Consider the following 12,492-nt stretch of genomic DNA (forward strand, 5'->3'; position numbering starts at 1 on the left):
CTATTTGGGATCCCTGGGTGGTGCAGTGGTTTAGTGCCTGCCTTTGGCCCAGGGCGCGATCCTGGAGACCTGGGATCAAATCCCATGTCGGGCTCCCGGTGCATGGAGCCTGCTTCTCCCTCTGCCTATGTCTCTGCCTCTCTCTTTCTGTGTGTGACTATCATAAATAAATAAAAATTAAAAAAATAAAATTACTATTTAAATTATTTATTATTGAGATTATTCAAATATCCTCCCATCAAAAACATATACACACATTGAATATATTTAAATACTATCACATTGAATATATTTAATACTATTATATTTTAAATACAATTACATCTAGAATTTAATCAAGTGTCCTACAATCACAGTTCATCATAGGATAAATGCATAAATCCATGGAAGAGGCTCTGCTTTAAGAGATGTAAGGGACTGTAAAATTATTTTTAAAACAATCTGTAAACGTCATTTATTAATATCTTCACTAAATTTCAGTGAAGACTGTAGCCATTCTGAAGAATAAAACGTGATGTTTATTTGCATATGCATTTGTTTATTTGATATATATTTTTAAATTCTTGAACATTATAAAATAAACATTTTATATGCTTATTACTCTCAGTTGTCAATTACAAAAATGACAACTCTGTCTAAATGATAGTGAAAAGAAATTGAACTTACCCCAGCCTGAAGTCAATTTCCCAGGTATAGGTAAAGGTATAAACTAAGCAAATGTCAAAAATCATAAAACTCTTTTTGTGTGAAGAGACACAAAAGAAATGAAAGAAACTCAAAGTTTGGAATGTGTCTCTTCACACAATGTTCTTTAATGTTCAAAAGGCCACTTTAGTTTTCAACATGAGTTTCACAAATAAATATAAAAACAATTCTTCACCTGGAAAGAAAGATATAAGTTAGGAACATAACCACTTACTGTTTATTTTAAAGGCACTGAAGCTTAGAGGCAAAGATTTAATAGTCTTCCTTTACCTGTTTATTTTCCTCAAAGTGGTACTGAACAGGACCTGAATTTAAAAATAACAAAATTTCCTTTCAGTTTCTAGACCAATTAGACCAGGAAAATCTATTATTTTGTGATAGGAATTGGTAACAAAGTCTTTATTTTCTATTTCTATCTTTTTCTTCATCATTTCAGGAAATCATTTGACATTTTGTTTGCATTTGAGCCAATCAGATTGACTTGACTTTTCTTGCATTGTATCTATTGCAAAGTGGAAGAACAGGAACTAAGTTGTTATAAGTAACATTCAACTAGTCTCTGAAAAGACTAAGTAGCAAGAAGCTATGTTCTATGTCAGGGATTCTAAATTGGCTTTATATACTGAAGATTTAAAATGCTAGAAAACTGGCTTTAGTAGAAGCTGAGTGTCTTCTTGGGGGAAAGAAAGCAATCCTAAATGTAACAGCCAAACCATACACAATTGTTCCTAACGAGTCAGGATTAAATAGAGTTCAATAAAAATTCTTCTCAAAAAGTTTGTCCTTTTATTCTGGGACATTTTTACGACTTGAGGCAAATTTGAGGCAAATTTCTGCTTTTAATTTTAGAAATACTAACATGCTTTCTATTAGAATTATTCCTGTATATCGTTTTTCTCAACCTTGGTATCATTAGTACCTTAAAGACAAAGGCTTATTTTTTCATCTTTATATCTCCCATGGGCCTTCCATGATACTTCACCAAAAATTCATATGAATGTGTATTGAATTGCAAAGGCTTAATCCTAACTTAGAAATGGTGTTAGGAAAGGGAGGGAGTGAAGAATCCCACAGAGACACAGTCTTGTGCTTTCCTGGAGCCTTCCGTTCTGGTGAGATACACACTAGCCCTCGTGGCTCAAAGAAATTCTGTTTTCCCAAATGTATACTTATCCAAAGTACTGCAAAATAAAGATTTTTGTCTTATCTAGAAAGCTTACATTTTCTAGAATTCATCTTCCCTTTTTTGTCCTACAGGACAGGGAAGATTCAGTTTTTGTTTCCTTTTAACAACACAGTCAACAACAGATATTGGTGATGATGTGAAGAAAGGGAAACTTTCTTACACTGTTGGTGGGAATGCAAACTTGTACAGCCACTGAAAAACAGTATGGAGGTTCCTCAAAAAGTTAAAAAGTAGAATAGTTAAAATATGATCCAGCAATTGCACTACTAGGTATTTACCCAAAGGATACAAAAATACTTATTCAAAGGGGCACATGCACCAGATGTCTATAGCAACATTATCAACAATAGCCAAATTATGGAAAGAGCCCAAATGTCCATCCACTAATGAATGGATAAAGAAGAAGTGGGGTGTATGTCTCACACACCCACACCCACATACACACAGGAATATTACTCAGCCATAAAAAAATAAATAAATCTTATCATTTGCAACAACATGAGTGGAGCTAGAGAGTATTATGCTAAGTCAAATAAGTTAGAGAAGGACAAATACCATGTGATCTCACTCATATGTGGAATTTAGGAAATGAAACAGATGAACATAGGAGAAAGAAAAAAAGAGAGAGAGAAGGAGGGAGGCAAACAATAAAAGAGAGTCTTAACTATAGAGAAGAAGCTGAGGGTTGCTGGAAGGGAGGGGGGCAGGGGGCAGGGGATAAATGTAAGTGAAGAATCACTAAATTATACTCCTGAAACTAATATTGCACTGTATGTTAACTAACTAAAATTTAAGTAAATAATTGAAACGTTAAATTAATGCTTTCTATGGGTACATTCCTCTGGAATTCCCATAGTTCCCTCAAGTAGATGCTGAACTAATTTTATATTGCGAAACAGACATGTATGCATGAGGCTGGGCACAGACATACCTAGACACATTCTCATGCTTCATTATATGTGTATGTATGAGACTTTAAACATTTATTCTAGCTATTTTGCCTTTTTCTACTTTCATTTTTGAAGGAATTTTTAAATTGCATTCTTATCCTACAACACCCAGATGGCAGATAAGATGAAACAAAAGTAACTGTAAGAAAAACTGAAAATAAGTTTCTTAATAAGAGAAAGATTTAATAGAAATGATGTCATCCCTCTATATACATGCCAACAAACAGAACAGAAATACAATAAAACTCAGGCAGTGCTGGAAAGCCATTTGCTGGCTATTTTCAGCTTCAGCAAATGGAGCCAAACCTATGAGGTTCGAGTGCATTAAGTAAAATCCTGAAAGCTTTATCAAGAGTTTTATTTTGACATGAATATTTTGCTTCCCTAATATTCAAATGAAAGATGAAGGATGGCAATCCAATTAGATAGCTTCCTATATGTCCCATATTCATAATTTACTTTTTAAAATATCTTGCCATTTGAAGGAAGAAAAGCAAGTAAAATCAACTTCAGACTCAGTAATGTCTATCAAACAATTTCTTATTGAGGCCAGCTCGCTTCCTGTCTCTAAAAGGAAAATAGACAAATAATGCAAATAGAAAAATTCTGTCTCTATGAATTTTGCATTCATTATCACTCTTGATAAGCAACTAAATTTTTGGCAACAGAAACAGAGTTCAAATTCTAATTTATGGTCCTTGATTCTTACATAGTTTGCAGATAGGAAACAGAGAAGCGAAATTCTGATGGCAAATCTATGAAAATTTCAGTGAGTTTGTATACATGCATTTATCCAAAGAGAAATTCCAGACTTTCAAAAATATCCAAGAGGGAAAAAAGTTGAGCATCACTGTCTCAGAGCACACTTACTAATTATTTGTCCTTTTAATAATATAACTTATAAGACTTTCAAAATAAGTTAAGATGAACAAAAAAATTATAAACTGAAAGATAAAAGTGTCTTTAGTAATCATTAAGCCCTACTCAGTAAAGGATTATTGAATTTGAATTCTCAATCCCATATAAACTAATTATGGAATGCCTGAGGAAGAGTCAGCAAACTTTTACTTCAAGGACCACAGAGCTAATATTTTAGGCTTTGAGATACCAGGGACAAAGTCAAGGATATTTTATAGGTAAGTATATAATTATTTTAAAAGCAACCATTTTTTAAGAGTATACAAATAAAAGTAGGCAGTGTGTATTCAATTTGGCCTGCATCTTTGCCTAGAACATGTAGAACTTTGCTCTATAAGAACAATTATACCTTTATGATTAGATGGGTTTTAGCTTCATGATAGGAAAAGACAGAATTATTTCAATTTTAAAGGGAGGAAGAAAGGAAATTATTATATACTTTCTAACTATGTGAAGCACTGCATTAAATGCTTTATGAATATTGTCTTTTTGAAAGCACAGAACAACTTTGTTAGTAATATGTTGTTCCAGTAATGCGGTAGATAAACTCTGGGATGTTTAGTAATTTTTCCAAGGTTATTTATTTGGAGTTTTTAAGTCCAAGAACTGTGCTGAGTTCTGGGGATGCAGCTATGGAGAAGAAATGAGGCCTGACCTTAATATTTAGGAAGGGAAGGTAGGCTGGTAATTAAGCAATAGAGGAACACTAAGTTACAGAGAGAAGGCCAGGGAAGCTTCTGGGAAGAAGTGACGTCAAAATGTGTTTGGAAGTGTCTGCATATAACAGACATGTGTGCAAGCACAGTATCATGAATAATTCTACCCATCTTTGTAGTAGACATCTGGCAGTTTTGACCATTTGTACCTGTGTATTAGAAACAGTCTTTATTTTTAATGGGCAATCTTTTTCTAATCTCAGTGCATGGGTTTTAAGTGAGTCCCTCTCATTCCCAAATCATTGCTGTCCACGAATTAAGCTAGACTTTTATTGGTGCAATTCAGAAAGCGAGTAACAATTTATGTTATGCATTTTAAGCAGATTGACTAAAAGCTTGCGCCTTTCAAGTTCATCTTTAACCTCTTTGAGGAAGGGCGAACTTGAAAATAAAACCAATACAGATTGAAGAGCTATTAGCAAAGCTCAAATTAATTAATTCATTACTTGATTAATTAATTGATTTTCTAAATCTAATGATGGCTGAAAATCATCCTGGAACTCTTTAGCTGTGATAGCCAACAAATTCCCCTCCCTGTTGAGTTGAGTTTGATGTGGTTTCTGTAACTTATAACAGAAATATTTCTAATACAGCTATGATCATTTCTAAAATGTGTTACTCCATAAAAAGTATCTTAAGGGTTATGGGCAAATTGTAACATTAAAAGATTTGTGCTTTTAAGAGGATGTTCTGGATTCTTTGAAAAAGTAATAATTAGGTGATAAAAGAGTCATGCCCACAGAAAACAGTTTGATGCTGGGTAGTATTCTAGACAAGAGATGATAGGTCATAGAAGGTGAGAATAAAAGGAGTAATATTTATACAAATATAAAGTACTAATATTTAAGACTTGTTGACTGATTGGATATGGGGAGGGGGAGAGAGAAACCAAAGTCAAGAGTAAGGCTCAATGTCCAGTTTAAGAAACTGAGGAAAGACATGCCTTCAGATAGAGAACTTGCACCAGATATGAGTATCACCAATACGTCCCTCGTAACTGGAACTAAAGGAATGGACGAACTTACTGAGGGAAAGAGTGAGAAGGGAAAAGGGCCTACGTGATCATTGTGAGGAATATCAATATTTAATGTGTGGTTGTAGGGAAGAGGAGAGTGAGCAAGAGCAACCAGAGCAGATGATAAGGGTACAGTCAAGCATGAACACTAAAGAAGCCGGAGACACTAAGGGATAAAGCATCTGCTGAATCAAGCAGCCAGGAGGTTTCTGGTGACTCCTGGTCCTTTTGTTCATGTAATTTACCAAAATTCCTGGCTGACTCCAGCCTCTCCTTCAAACATCAATTGAAATGCAACCTACCCGGAGAGGCCTCTCCTGTAGAGCCTTTCATTTCAATTTGCTCAAGTGTTACAGCCTCTCAAAGACCTTGTGCTGTGTAACACCTAGGAAATCTGTGCCTGCCCTGCCTCCCCCACCAAGAGCCTCTGAAGGGTGGGCAGCACTCCTTTCAGGAGTATTTCTCCAACACCTGTTAGATTGCCTCACACTCAATAACTCTTTTTGTTAAGTTAATGAATAATATAAAAAAGGAAAAATACTGACTTTTTAAATCATAGCTTCTAAATATCACAAATTTAGTGTAGAGACTTTCAAAGAAAGGGAAGAAACAGACAAGGTATGCAAACTTGAGAGGTTTTATAGTTAACTTTTGTGTCTGTCTGATCATGAATAGGATAGAATGATCTCAATTAATAACAAGAGACTATCTATATGTTGAGGATGCAGCAGTTTCTGGGCTTCTAGGATTCAAATCCGATCTTTACCTAGTTAGTGATATAACTAGGGCAAATTACTTATATCTGCTGAACCTTAGTTTACATATCTGTAAAGTATGGGGACAAGATAGTACCTATTTTTTAAGGTGTAGAGAGAATTAATAATGTAAAATATAATGGCACCCATTATAGAGACAGGTACAGAGTAATATGTATTCAAGAGCTTTGTCTTATTAATATTACTGATTTGATCATAATAAATTATATTTTTTCAAGATTTTTCACTGTGAGGATTTTTTCTACTTAGGTTTACACTTTGGATTATACCTCAACAAGGTGAAAGAGAGATATGCAAGAAAGAAATGTAGAACTGATTAGATAAACATGGAATTCAAAATTTACCTTAAGCAATTCAACGAATATTTATTTTATACATGCACATGAGAATAAGCCTTTCTATAAGCATTGTTTCTTTTTCTATTTTTATAAAATAAACACAACTATATGTTTTAAATTCCCTTCCTATTGCTACTACTAGCGTTAATCTTAAATCCTCTATTACTCCTTCCCCCAATCATACATGGGACAATCGAGGCATTCTGGCATTCCAAAAGGCATATGAATATCAAAATGTGGCCTAAAGCTTAGATTAGATAGATATTTCCAAAGACTTCTTTCTCTCCTTCATGCTAGGGGAGGAAACATTTTTGGCGTGATACTTACTTTAAACTTCTATAGGCTTTTTCCCATAAGGGTGTGACATTATTTTGACACCCCTACAGCCATCTGTTTGCTCTTACAGCTGTTCTTCTATGAAGAGATTTGCTGAGTTTTCCTCTCACCTTGTAAGTTCCTCTGTGCCCTGTGGTCCAGAGGTAAATACTTGCTCAATCACTGTAATCCAGTGAATACCCAACTGACAGTATACCAGTCTGAGGATGTTGCCAAATGATCTATGCATGTTGAAAGGTACACCAGCTTAAATCTTGATAGATTATTACCAAGCCCCTCAGGGAGTACCAAGTTTTCAGTGCACACCTGACAGCCATTAAGCAAGTCTGGCTGCCTAGAAATACTCACTCAGTTCCTAAGGTTGATGGAATGTCTGTACTTAGTAGAGTTGATGACATTTTGTGTCTAGCCCATTTTTCATCACTAGTAGAGTGACACATGATTTCATAATTGGTTCAGTATCATTCACTTTCCCTTACAATAGAACAGCTGGAAACTGATGTGAAATATAAATTTTGTGTTCTAAGAAACACTTTAACCTAGTGTATATGTCACCCCAAGCATCTCTAAAGTATTTAACTAGGAAAAGCATCCTAGTGATGATTGCTTTATAAAAATACATATATAGAATAAAGTAGGTTTTAGTAAACCAGATTAAAGGATTGGTCAAATATTTAGGGCTGATATCCTAAGAAGAGTAAATAAACAATTCAGCACCAATGGAAAACATTCACACAGGCAGTTTAATTATAAAATTCAGATGAAAATGGAAATAAATTCTTCAATCTATATAGTACTATGCTACCTAAGGATGAACTAAGAAATATGGAAAATTAACCTAAAGTGTTGGACACATATTTCAGCAGATGCCAGATCAATCCTTTACTATAAACATATTAAGTCCTTTTTAAACTGACTTTGAATCCAGTCATTTCAATTCAATTCAACAAACATATAACAAAGAATTTCTATGTGCCAAGTACTATAAAAGACGTTGAGTGCCAAAAAATATGACTAGGATAAAATTCCTGTCCCCAGATATCTAATATTTTAGCAGTAGGCAGAAACAATATAAATGCATACACGTAACTGAAATGAAATGGCTGAAAATCAAGGACTATGAAAAAATTATTTTATGTTTTCAATATTTCTAGTACCAAACACCATGACAAGTTCAAAGTAGCTACTCAATGAATTTCTGTGTGATGAATGGAGAATTAGTAACTCTTGTTGATAAGGAGTGTTGAGGAGGAATTAAAATCTCGACATTTAATTATTAGAGGCTTCTGATTCATGAAGAAAAATAAGAATGCCCTGATTCAATAGAAAACTATATTTTCTGCATTATATATAAGAACCAAGAAATGGAAGCCACCCAAGAGTCCATCAATAGACGAATGGAAAGAGAAGATATTATATATATATATATATATATAATATATATATATAATATATATATATACACACACACACATATATATATACATATTGAGATACATGGAATATACACATACACACACAATGGAATATTATTCAGCCATAAAAAATGAGTTCATTTCATTTACCACATGGACGTTATGTTAAGTGAAATAAGTCAGACAAAGAACAACAAATACTATATGATTTCACTTATATGTGGAATCTAAAAAACAATTGAACAAACAAAAACAAATACATAAACAAACAAAACGCAGAAACCCACAAATACAGAGAACAAACTGATGGCTGCCAGAGAGAAGGTGGTGGGAAAGGGTCAAAATGGGTAAAGGAGAGGATATACAGGCTTCCAGTTGTGAAATGAATTAAGTCATGGACATGAAAGGTGCAGCATCAGGAATGTAGTTGACAATATTGAAATATCATTGTATGGTGACAGATGGTAGTTACACTTGCAGTGAGCACAGCATGACATATAGAGAAGTTGAATATCTATGTTGTATAACAAACTAATGTAACATTGTGTGTCAACTATACTCAAATAAAGGAGGAAGAAGAAATAAGAGCCACTTTATTTGTGGATGGGCAAATGGATAAAATTCCAAAAGACAAAAATGAGTACATAGAAAGAGCTTCTGACACAGAGAACCATATGAACATGAGCACAGTGTAATCAGGAAAACAAGAATTACGTTCTCTGAATACTGAATATTCTATCCAAGATACAAGAAGATTTGTATTGGAAAAATGTGGAAGTATGGCAGTCATATAGGTGAATATAAAGTTAAGAAGAACCTACAACTTTGAATTATGGAATATGGATTTATTGGAAAATAAGTGAGGAGTAATTCAAGATAGTTGAACAAAATGATGACAGCATCAAGTGGATAAAAGAATCAGAGTAGCGATCAGGAAGTATTGAAATATCCTCATTTATGGAGAGATAAGCATTTAGATGTTAAGTGGGGATGAGTTTGATTTTAAATTATTATTAAGTCTGCCTGCCTGATATTTTTCATATCTAGCCCTTAAAACATATTAAATATTCACAAATCATATATATACACATATATACACAAATCACACACACACACACACACCATCCCAACTGAGCTAATTCAATATGTTACAACATACTAAACATATTTTAAATATACTTAGTTTACTCTAAAATCAAAGAAATCTACTTATGAAACTTAGCTATAATTATTTAGAACATTCCTCTTTGAGAAAGTTTAAATGGTGGATAAAGAAAGTATTCTGCTCTTATTAACAATTTCCTGGTTTATTATACTGTTCTCCTGATATCTCTGTATCTACTTTTCTAAGCCATTTAGAAATAGCTGTGAGAACTATTTTCTTTACATATAGTTTGAAAGCCTCTTATTGCATAAATAATAAAATCAAAAGGAGTGGCATTATCTGAACCAAAGTATTTAGACACAACAATCCAGAAAAGTCCACTTCAGACTTGAATTGTTTTAAGCCATATTCCTATTCCCATGTGTCAAGCTTATCTCCAGTGGCATCCCCTTTCCCATGAGCCCCAAAAGTGACAATGCTAGCCGATCTGGACACTGATCAAACAGATGACAAAAATGCATGGCACACGCTATCCACAACTAAAATTTTTATGTTTCCTGAGCTTATCACCTTTGTGCTATTGATTCTTACTTTCTTTCCCCTGTCAAAATGCTGCAACAATATTTGAAAGCTTCCTTTACATTTCATGTCCAGAATTTCCCTTTAATCAAATTGAGTACTCTAAGTTGTAGCTTGCTGTATCTCTCCCTCCCTCCCTCTCTCTCTCTCTTTCTTCCATCCTCTCTCTCTCTGTCCACCCTTCTCTCTTTCCTTCTTTCTCTCCCATCCCTTCTCCTTCTCCTCCTCTTTTTCCTGTTTTTCTAACTAGCTTTCTCAGTTTTAAGCTTTTGGACCTTCTCGCTTTCTTCCTTCTTCTTGTCAGACTCAGTGACATTCATAGGTGTTCTACATGTGCCTCAGATTCAAGGGCATTTCATATCCATCTATAGCAGTAACTTGTGAGGTCTAGAAGGCACACTAGCTACAGTGCCTTGAAGATTATTAGTGCTTATTAATAGCCTGTTCTACTGTACTAATGGTCAGCTCTGAAAAACACCAACAGAAATAAATAGGGCTTAAAGGAAACCACCATACAAATAATAAAAGTGGGTTTAAATACCATTGTTATACTATGGACAAATAATCCTTTCCCAGTGTAACGAAATTGCATCCTCATCTATTGACATTATTCCTTCCCAATAAGAGGACCTACAAATAAGAGGGCAATTATTTATCTGCTGGATTCATTGGTCCAAATGTTCCTTAGCCCACGCAGAGGCCAGACTCAGCTGTGTGCTTTCAGAGATTGGGTTGAAAATATAACACAGTACATGCATTAGAAAAAGGAAATCAGAACATTAAACTACTTGTTTTACCATCTCTGATCCCCCTGAGGCTCAGTGACATTTGGTGAATTTATCTTTCTTGTTAAAAGCAGATTCTCTAACTCCTTGTAGCAGGTGGAGGAAAGATGTAGCAGAATGTTTACAATAAGGCCTATAAATCTGTTACATGTGTGTATGTCTTAGGAAAGGGAAGGTCATTGCTTAAATTTCAGTTTACTTCCTCAATTTTCAGTTAAATGTTTTCTCCAGTGCTCTGCAAATTAAATATCTCAGAGGACTCTTTATAAAGATAGAAAGAAGCAGGGAGCAGAATCAGAGTACAAGAGAAACAACAACAATAAAAACATAAATGAGGAAATGGAGAATAAAGTCCTTTACCAAGAAGGCATACATGTATTGCTTTTTAAAGATTCAATTCCCTAAGTTTTCAGTTCACACTTGTTTTCATTTCACTTTTATTAGTATCCTTAGAAATTCTTATACTTTGTTGGATTTGCTTGTTCAGGATAAAGCCAATGGTGGCAATGTTCTGACTCCTAAAAGATATTGCTCTGTATTGGGTCAGTGTGGTGACTGCTAAATTGGTCTTTGGGATTTATGGGCCATGTTTCAGCTGCCTGTATGAGTTCAAATGTTTCTGAATCCAGAGTTCCCTCTTCCTCCTATTTTCTAAAATAACCACACTCTTCCAGGAGGCTTTCAGTCTCTACTGCTTTCTCACTCACTTACTTTCTACTCAGAAATATACAAACCATGTTATAAGACAGGAAACAATCTCTTTCTACCAAATAGCCCTCACCCACTATTCTGCTCTTTCTATTCACATTCAACCTCTTAGAGATATCCCATGTCTGCCTCAAATTAGGCTCTTTCTCGTCTCTTCCCAATTAATGAGGCTTATGTAATCAACTGTTTTTGAGCATGTAAAAGCTATCTGGCAAGACCTCTGTGCTAGACTCTGAGGAAAAAATTTTAAAATGGCTTAATTCTTGACTACAGGAAAATTCCAGACATACAAACAGAATGTTTCAATATAATAATATAAACCCATAGAATGGTGATTTTCAACCTTGGCTATACATTAGCATTACTTTGGAAGCTTTTAAATATCCCAATGCCCAGACAGCAACTCAGCCTAATTAATACAGAATCTTAGAGTGTGGGCCCAGATGTCTAACATGACTTCAATTTTAGATAAGATTGAGAATGATTATTGTATAAGTATACTTAGGAAGCTAAAGAAACACAGAGGAGAGTATTATAACTCAACTAAGATTCTATGGAACCCTCAGAAGAGGTGGTATTTCCACAAAGCTTTGAAAAATGATTTGAATATTAAAGATTTGGGTAAAGTACCTTTGGGATGAAAGGTATGGCTTGACAGAGAGAAGGGTTGGGGAAGGGGGGATGGACAAAATGGGAGAGGCAGGTCCAGGCTTATGGTTTATAGGATGATTAAGCCACAGGAATAAAAGGCACAACATAGAGAACACGGTCAATAGTATTATAATAGTGTATGCTGTCAGGTGGTAGCTATACTTGTGGTGAGCATAGCATAACATATAGAATTGTCCAATCACTGTGCTATATACCTGAAACTAATGTTACATTGCATGTCAACCAATATCTCAATAAAATAAAGAAACAATTAATAAAATTATGTCAAGGAAGTGCAAAGTAAGTCAC

The 12,492-nt window shown here is 34.5% G+C and overlaps 1 long non-coding RNA gene across 1 annotated transcript in view; it reads right to left on the bottom strand.

Annotated features, from left to right (window-relative positions):
* Window positions 1-320: 320 nt before the first annotated feature.
* LOC140608957 (uncharacterized) overlaps window positions 321-12,492 on the bottom strand; it is a 562,604-nt gene continuing 550,432 nt past the window's right edge. The window contains exons 13-14 of the long non-coding RNA XR_012010955.1: window positions 976-1,010; window positions 321-880 (exon numbers count right to left, since the gene is read on the bottom strand). This is a non-coding gene — a long non-coding RNA (uncharacterized lncRNA). The remainder of the gene's footprint in view (window positions 881-975; window positions 1,011-12,492) is intronic.

This window comes from Canis lupus, chromosome 18 (genome assembly GCF_048164855.1).
Source record: "Canis lupus baileyi chromosome 18, mCanLup2.hap1, whole genome shotgun sequence".
NCBI lineage: Eukaryota > Metazoa > Chordata > Mammalia > Carnivora > Canidae > Canis > Canis lupus.